Source organism: Malurus melanocephalus, unplaced genomic scaffold (assembly GCF_030028575.1).
Source record: "Malurus melanocephalus ecotype Western Australia unplaced genomic scaffold, MMel_1.1 scaffold_567, whole genome shotgun sequence".
Classification (NCBI taxonomy): Eukaryota; Metazoa; Chordata; class Aves; order Passeriformes; family Maluridae; genus Malurus; species Malurus melanocephalus.
Window position 1 is genome coordinate 409283 of NW_026623799.1, and position 9053 is coordinate 418335.

Below are 9053 nucleotides of genomic sequence, written 5' to 3' on the forward strand. Positions count from 1 at the left end.
CCACAGCGCCCCCTGCTGGAAGGCAGGAATCATCACCCCAGTGTCACAGCGCCAACTGCCGGAGGGGAGGAATGAATCATGGCCTCTGTGCCACAGAGCCCCCTGCCGGCAGGGAGGAATCACTGTCTCAGCACCAGAATGCCCTCTGCCGGCGGGGAGGAATCATTGCAACAGCCCCCCCTGCCGGCGGGGAGGAATCACCGCACCTGCCCTGCCTGGCCGAGAGCCACCAGCGCCCCTGCCGGCTGTGACCGTAACTTCACCGAAGGGGACAGCCTAGAGAAGGCTGGTACTGGGTTTGTGGTTTTCTTGCTTGTTGCAGCCGTCAGTGTTGTTTGTTTGCCTTGTTATTAATACTAGTAAAAAACTGTTATTACTTTTCCCATATTTTTGCCTGAAAACCCCTTAATTTCAAAATTATAATAATTTGGAGGGAAGGGGTTCATATTTTCCATTCCAAAGGAGGCTGCTGCCCTCCTCAGGAGACACTTGTCTTTCAAACCAGGACACCATATGGGGCAAAATCCTGACAAAAGTTATTTACCTTTTAGTCTTAGGAACTGCAATTGGGAACAGTGCTACTTTTCTTTCTTCTCCCAGAGCTCGTTGTCCTTTTCATACCTTAAAGCTAAGGTATCGGTCTTACCTTTTTGCAATATGAGGTTTGTTTTTTGTTTCTTGAAACTCCAGCAAGTCCCAAAAAGTTCTGCAGGCTTAGGGTCACTTACAAACAGGTTTGCTTGCTCCTTGTCAGCTCCAATTAGGATATCATCTATAGATTGTAAAAGGGGAACACTGTTACCTTTTTTCCATTGTTCTACTCCTTTTGCTGAAACCACCAAATAAAGTGGATTTAGTTTTGAATCCTTGAGGGAGCTGAATCTTTTCTTCAGTCATAGGATTCTCCCATCATAGCAAAAGATTGTTTGGCTTTTCCCATCTATTGGGATACATGAGAAAACATCCTTTAAGGCCAAAACAGTAAAACAGGAATTTGTTTTCAGCACTGAGGTTAACATGGCATAAGAATATTTGGTTATATGGTAACATGGTTAACATGTTTATAAGGATATTTGGTATATTTGGTTGTATATCCGCACATATTTGAATGATTGCTCTTAAACTTGTATTAATCTGAACTCTAGAAAAAAAAGTCTTCTTTACCTGTAGGAAGGCATCTAAAATCAGATTGACACTGTCTGAGTAYGCTGAAATTCAAGAATGTGTGTATCAATGGATCCAGACCTTTTTTGTTCTTCTGTCTTTATAGGATATTGATTCACTCTTAATGGTTTAGCTTTCAATTCTGAGCTTTTTGTCATAACTGGAGACAGATTGTTTGCTTCACCTTGTTTTCCTGAAGTCCATGGGGACCACTGCATTTGAAATGCCATCCGGAATATTTTCTCCAATGTTCTCTGATGRTTTACCCATTAACAGGAAGATCTGAGCTTTGCAGCCTGTCTCAAGTGTAATGGGAAGCTGCACAGTATTTGCAGAGAAGGTTTAAAGTTTTGTGCATTTAAGTTATAAAATATATCTTGTCCCAGCAAGGGAAGGGGGTATTTTATCATAGAGAAATGGGTGAGTTGTTTTAGTCTCACCAACAATGCCATGGGTGGTAGGAGTGGCCACAAAACTCACTTTCCTGCTGTCCCAACAATCTGCTCTGGAACTTKGCTTAGCAGGTCCTTGCAGCAAGTAACTTCTGAATGTGTGGCTCCACTATTGACAAAAAAAAAAATAAATCTAGTGTTTCATTCCCCAGCTTTACTGAAACTAGAGTATCAACTGGGCATGTCCTGATATTTTCCCCTGGTCCCCTTCCTGCACTCTCAAAATCCTCCACCATCATAACATTTACATCTGATAGTTGACCCCTCCTGTCAACAAATAGCACATTCAGGCCAAGACCCCCAAATATTCAGCCCATTCCTCTTCTTTCTCCTTCTCTAACACATTTTTTTTTTTCTGCAGTAAAAAAGCTTGGACTTTAAGTAGTTATACTGTTCCCATCACTGATTGATGAAGGCCCACTGCCAAGTGTTTCCTTGTGGCTCATGTGGAGACTGATCCCACTGATCAGCTACACTGATAAACTTTCACTTTTTGGTAAAGCCATGCGAGAAAGGAACAATCCAAGGATTCCATCCACCCATCCGCCCTTGCTGAACATCTCTGGAGCATTGCACTTTGGATTTGCTCGCTGCCATGATGCTGAAGAGGATTTGGAGGAGTCCCTGCCCAGCTGGCTGGTGCACCCTGGAGTCCTGTCTGATTTGATTCTCCACTGCCAGGGGCAGCAGGATGATCCAGGCAAGGCCTTATGGCCACTCCATCTGGGTCAGCTAATGTCCCCAGAATGGGTTCTTACCCATAGTGTGCCAGGAATGGATCTAACAGAGCCAGGATATTTGKTTTTTTCTGTGTCTGCACAAAGATGGCTGCTGGGTAGTGTTGTGGTTTGAATGAATTCAACAGGAGCAAAACACTCCCAAGTTCCAGCAAACCCCCTCCCCCTCTCTCTTTTCTCCACCCGGGTCCTGGAGACAACCTTTTCCACAGAGAGGAAAGTGAAAAGAAAAGGGGGAAAAAACCTATTTATTTAAAAATTATATAAACACAAAAAAAAACCTGTGGAATCAGCTGTTGATCCCAAAACCTTTCTCTTCCCTCCTGGGAGTAGCTTCCCCTCCGGGTCCCCCAGAGGGGTTGGACAGAGTCTCTCTCTGGTGGTTCACTGAAGGATCTTTCTCGCCTGTCGTGCCACGAGAATCCTCCAATTCTCAGATGACGAAGAAAAAAAAATTCGAGGAAAAACAAGTCCAAAGAAAGGGGGAAAAAGGAGCAGTCCCAGGAAGAGCAGCTTCTTTTTCCACCGCTGATCCCGAGAGAGCCTCCCGAGAAAAAAAAACGTGTGTGTCTTGTCCCTTTCTGTCCCATTGTCCTTGAAGGGAGGAACATCACCAAACAAACCAGAGCAGTCTCGACTAATGTATCGTTACAGAAGGGTTGTTTAACTTTCCTCTAACATRAGCAGATGATAGGAATACAATACTCAGCTGACCTAGGACAGGTAGTGAATCCCCCAAACCAGCACCCTCTCAGGTGCCAGTCACTCACTTTGATACACTTCAAAGAGCAACAGAGCCACATTTSCCATAAACACCACAATCTAAAGCTGTGGATAATCTGTGGATAAAGTATTGATCATCTGTGGCCACGGGCTGCAGCTTCCTGTGTCTCTTTTTAAAGATCCAGCACACAAATATTTACTGCCCATGTTCTCTGGGGAAGGGCATCAAAGCTTTCTTGCAAGTTAGTGGGGAAATGCTAGCTGCTCATCTTAGAGTTCTGGACCATGAAGTTACAGCACAATGTGAGAGCTGGAAAGGAAAGTCAGGCCTTTACAAGATAAAATCACACAAGGTGTAATTGTACCCCAGCAGAGTGGTTGGTGCTATGAGCACCAGTGCAGTGTAGAATGACTGTGGAACAGCAATRTGGGGTGACACATATTGATCACAARCAAAGGCACAGATATGGGAAAAAKAAGATTTTGATTTCTCARTYGTATTTACAGGATTCTGAGGAGTGGGATGGAAATAGCTAGAGTGAGTCTTTAGACCCCCAGGTTGAGCTTTAGCCAGATTTAGCAAAAAGGGAGGCGGTGGAAGCATGACCCCTCATACAAATGGAGGGGCAGAGGGATCTGCTAGATGGAGGGGTGCAGATCACATGAACTTTCAGTCCCAAAGGGAATTTTTGGAGATCTATCAGCAGAAGAGAGGAGGAGATAAACTGAAACGGATTTTGTGGGCTTGGAATAGTGGGGCTGTGTCCGTCCATTTATTGGTCAGTGAAAAACTCTGTGAAACCCATTTAGGGAGTAAGGATCAGASACACTCGGGATGTGCTCAGTGACAAAACATCAGGGTCCTGTTTGGCAGGGTGYTGCCACTCCTGTGCTGCATCAAGGGTTGTGTGCAGCAGTTTTTTAACAGCGTATGCAGACGTTGATGAATTAATGCCATCCTCCAGAAGTTGATGTTCAAGAAAGAAGGTTTTAGTTTCCTGCAGCAGATGGGGATGGCTCGTGCTCTAATTACAGGATCTAGTCTGTAACTGGATGGGGCAGCAGTAACTAAGAGTATCAAAATACAGCTTTTGAGAGGGGTGCCTCTTTCATGAAGAGCTTGACTGCACCAGCACTCACAGTCTTACTGGTAATATATGAGTCCTAGCAAACACCTTTTAGGAAATCTGTGCTCTAATTTCAGAACAAGCACACCAGTCACAGTCTTACTGGTAATAGATGTGTCCTAGCAAACACCTTTTAGGAAATTTGTGCTCTAATTTCAGAACAAGCACACCAGTCACAGTCTTACTGGTAATATATGAGTCCTAGCAAACACCTTTTAGGAAATTTGTGCTCTAATTTCAGAACAAGCACACCAGTCACAGTCTTACTGGTAATATATGAGTCCTAGCAAACACCTTTTAGGAAATTTGTGCTCTAATTTCAGAACAAGCACCAGCAGTCACAGTCTTACTGGTAATATATGAGTCCTAGCAAACCCCTTTTAGGAAATTTGTGCTCTAATTTCAGAACAAGCTCTGCACGTGGTGAATGAAAATCAGTCGGCAAAACTGAGGATTTACCTCATTTGTGATGAGGAAACAAATGTGGAGTGATCTTGTGCGAGTCAGTGTCCCATGCTCAGAAACAAATAGGAGCATAACAGCAAAAATGTTTCATCGTTGACAGAAGTCAATGTYTATGCAAAAAAATTCTTCCCTTTCAACCCCCCTGCCACCTCACACCAAAACACAATCTGGCAAACGTTAAAACAGCAGAAATGGTCCATGAAGAAAGTTGTCTGGCAATGGACAAAGAAACGAGAAGAAGCCTCTGATGYCTGCAAAAATGGTTTGATTGAGCACACCAAATTCTAGGCAAGGAAATCCTTTTGGATTGAAAGTTACAGTTCTAGATTATAAACTCTCATGGGGATTGTGGCAGACAACTGGGCTGAAAAGTTGGAAAAAATCTGTAGGATTTTGGTSCAAAGTATTACAAGGCTGTGCTATATGTTATAACCCAATGGAAAAATGAATTAAAGCTGTAATTTGGGCATTGCAAGATACAGAAAGAATTACAAATCTTGTAATAAAATACTGTGACTGTACCTCCAGTATAAAGCACAACGAGGACTGAAATTCTTCCAGATGGTGTCTTTTCCAAAATGTCAGCCACAGTATGAGTGGAATTGTTTACACCAATGGATTCTACGATGGGATTGCAACCTATTAATCCAGAAATGACCATTTATGTAACAGCCTCTGACTATGGTTCTGTGCTCTGCATTCTCCCCCTCTACATCTCTATTAGTATCATATTCTCAAATTCCTGTGTTTTAGGTATCTTTGATGATTTCCTGTGCCTTATTTAGGGGGCATAGCACTGGAACTATGTTACTGGTGTCACAAACCAAACATCAAATTGAAGTCCAATCTGAAAAAGCACAAACCACAGCCCTTCAGCCACTGTGGGCAATTGTCCCATATCAAGTTCCCAAGCCTGGAGCAATATTAGCTGGAGGAACATTCTGTGTTTTACTGCTCAGAGATGGCACTCCTTTTTCCTCCCTTATCACCAGCAGGTTCCGTGTGTTTTGTCGGCTGCACAAAAAACACACCTTGAATACATTTCTACAAGAACAATATGTAAAATCGTGTGTAGGTTTTTACTGTAACTAAATTATTATTATTCTTTCACAGTAGTGACTATGGAGCAGCTAGCAAGGTTGAACTGGACATCCAAGACAGTTTGCCTTCAGTTTGAGAGTAACTGCTRTACACTGAGTAACTTTATAACACTGATTAATGATGAATACCTCCCACTTTGTCACAGGCAGGATGGAAACTTCAGACAAAATTTATTAGAGAAGCCCTCAMATTGTGTCACGAGGTGCAGAAATGATGCTCTGGCTTTCTAAACTCCTTCTCATAGAGCAGTCTGGGTGTGGCCAAATCCATTCCCAGGTTTATGTCTAAAGGATCATACAGGTGTAACCCTGCCTTTATACAACTTTGTCTTGCAGGATTAAGGATRGCTGACCAAATATATTTATATAAATAAAAGAAATTATTTCTTTAATTTGTTTACAATGCTGATAATGCTTAGACAAAAAGATGTTAGTTAGAATTATTTAGTACACAGAAGCTGTAACTTCTAGCATAATGTTCCATTTTTGAAGCAATGTTGAAACAATTACATTAAAGCTAGAAAAAAAAAAAAACCCAATTATTAAGTAGAGATTGATGTTCCTCACCCCTAGCAGCAACTATGGGAAAATCTCAGCCTCAGCCTTGAGGAAAAAATCATGGAAAAAATCTTCACACACATCTTAGGGAGGTGTGCTAGAAATCCTCACTGTGAAAATGTGGGACTGGCCTTTTATAGCATAAAGTGATTGACTTTCAATCACACTCATTTTTAGATTATGCGTTGCTAGGCTTACTCAGCAAAATATGCTTTGCTGTGGAAAAAGGTGAGATCAGCTCTTTGGTTTCTTCTGCTCGGCACTTCTGCCTCTCACTTCCACACCAGGGCCTGCACATCCCTGCTGCTCCTGGCCTCAGTTGGGGAGCACCAATCCTCCATGTCCTCCTGAGAGTTTGGTCAAATTGTCTCAGCAATTGTTGAACAATATTTTATTGAACAATAAAACCAGCAGACCCACCTTGCTCAATCCATCACTGAAAATTTGTAAATGAGACAAAGTTCAAGCTGCTCTATGCCTGCTCTGGCAGAGCATCCTGTTACACTCTTCAACATCATAAATGCTCTTTTCAGACTTTTTCAGAGGGGATTTGCTACTTGGACATGGCTGCTGAATCAGCCAGCATGGAGGACAATATTCAGCATGTTCAAGGGTTTATATACTGAATCTCACAATGTACCAGTGGTGCCTGACYAACTGCATGGTTTAATTCCCTGAGAGGAGGGATGGGCACTTAGAGCATGATATGTTTATKTATTTAGGTTTTTTTATGCTTTATTAGATACCTCTGTAAATTCYCTATCACACAGCTCCAGCTCCAGCAGCAGAGGTCTCTTGAGCTAAGGGGGGGGGATTTTGGGAGTCATGGGTTAAAAGTGGGAGACTGCCAAGGATTGTTGTATATGGCTGAGTGATCTTACAGCTGGGAACATCCCAGATAAYCCAGAGTGAACAGCCCATGATTCTCTAGCACAGATCAATTTAAGGGTGGCAGCATCCCTGCCTGTGTGCCTCTGCCCTTCAGGGATCCCCTTGTCTGGTGAGGGAAGCCAAACAAATTTAYTCTTTGTGTTTTAGACATGGGTTTGTGCCTGTCCAGGCTGCCTGCTCTGCCAACACACACTTTTATTTATACTGAGGTAGCTGCTTAGACACATACAGGTTTAGAGAACAGATATATTTCATTTGTGTCATCTGTTTTCATTTGATATATATCATATATATCATATTTCCTCCACACATTTACATATATTTACATTTGTATATAATGTCTATTCAGCCTTCTTTCTGTGTATATTTTTATGTTTACACTGACATATCTATTTAGATGATCTGTTTACATTTCTACCTATTTAAATCATATATTAACACTTGAATAGAAAGTGTGTTTAGACTAGAGGTCTGTTTAGACTTAGATATTTACACTTACATCTRTTTACACATTGTTCATTTATAGATACCTATTTGGTATATATTTATGCTTATGTATAACCTCGATTTACATCACATACAGCATCTCTTTTGACTATTAACTCATAGCAAGGGTAAATGAGTCTTGCTATTCAGACTTTTTTTGTTTTTTAAACTCCTCTATATATAACTCTAAAATAATTCATATAAGCAATATGAGCTTTTTGTTTTATTTTTCTGTATTTGTAATTGAATATTATTTCCAATGTATACAACAATGAGATGTTTTTCTTTATTTCATTTCCCTCAAGAACATTTACAGTTAAATAGTTTTTATTTCTTCCCCATGAATTTTCATGCATTTTTGGGCTGTGACACCTTTTGGGGGTGGAATTCCCCTGTGACCCCTGAATCCTCCTCACACCTGGTCCTCCACTGCACCACTGCACACCCCCTACCCTGACATTTGGATGTCCCAACAGACATGATCTCTCCCCAACCTCCCAAAGAGGCACAAAACAAGGGAAAGAGCTCTGACCAGCAGATCATTTATTTTAAAATGCCATTCAAAAGGGACAAAACTCACCCCCCAAACAAATGGGAGATTCCCTCCCCCCCAACAGCTTCAGTCCTTGCACTGATGCTGCACAATACACCTGCTTGGTCAATAAAACTGGAACTAAAGTGTAAAGCTTTAAAGAGCAAAATAAAGAAAAATTCTCAGTAATTCACTTTATCCTGAAGAGGGGTGTCTGTGGTTATATGCATCCAGTAAAAATACTCTTGTGATAGAACTCTTTGATTATCCTTTAGCATTAATTGAATTTCCATAGCTGTAAATTTGTACCATTAAATTTTTCACCCCCAAAAGACATGGTTTTACCCTGGTTAGGAGTTTTCAGAGTTAGGAGGCAGCTGCACTGCCCAAGAGAGAGGCTGCTGGGACACAAAACACTGAAAGTGAGACCATTAATGCAGAAGCAATGCCAGCAACTTTTGGAAGACGGGCTGTGCTGGGGTCTTTTTCCAATCAAAGTTAAATCTACACAGTAAAGGGCAGCAGTCCCTGATCCATCAAAGGAGCTTTCAGAGTCTGAAACCATCCTCAACAGAAGCTGCATCAGTTAACTACACCATTCCTGCAGCTGGCAGCTTACTCTCCATCATCTGCAAGAAAAACTCCCAGCCAGAATCACGCTGGTCACCACAGAGGTTTTCCACAACAGCCCTGTTCTCAAAAGCTCCATGACCTTCTGCTCACCTGCTACACACGGATAGGATGCTGCAGCTGTTATCRTTTGTGGTACCAAAGTGACCAAAAGACAGAAAATTACCACAGCACGTGTGAGAAATCAC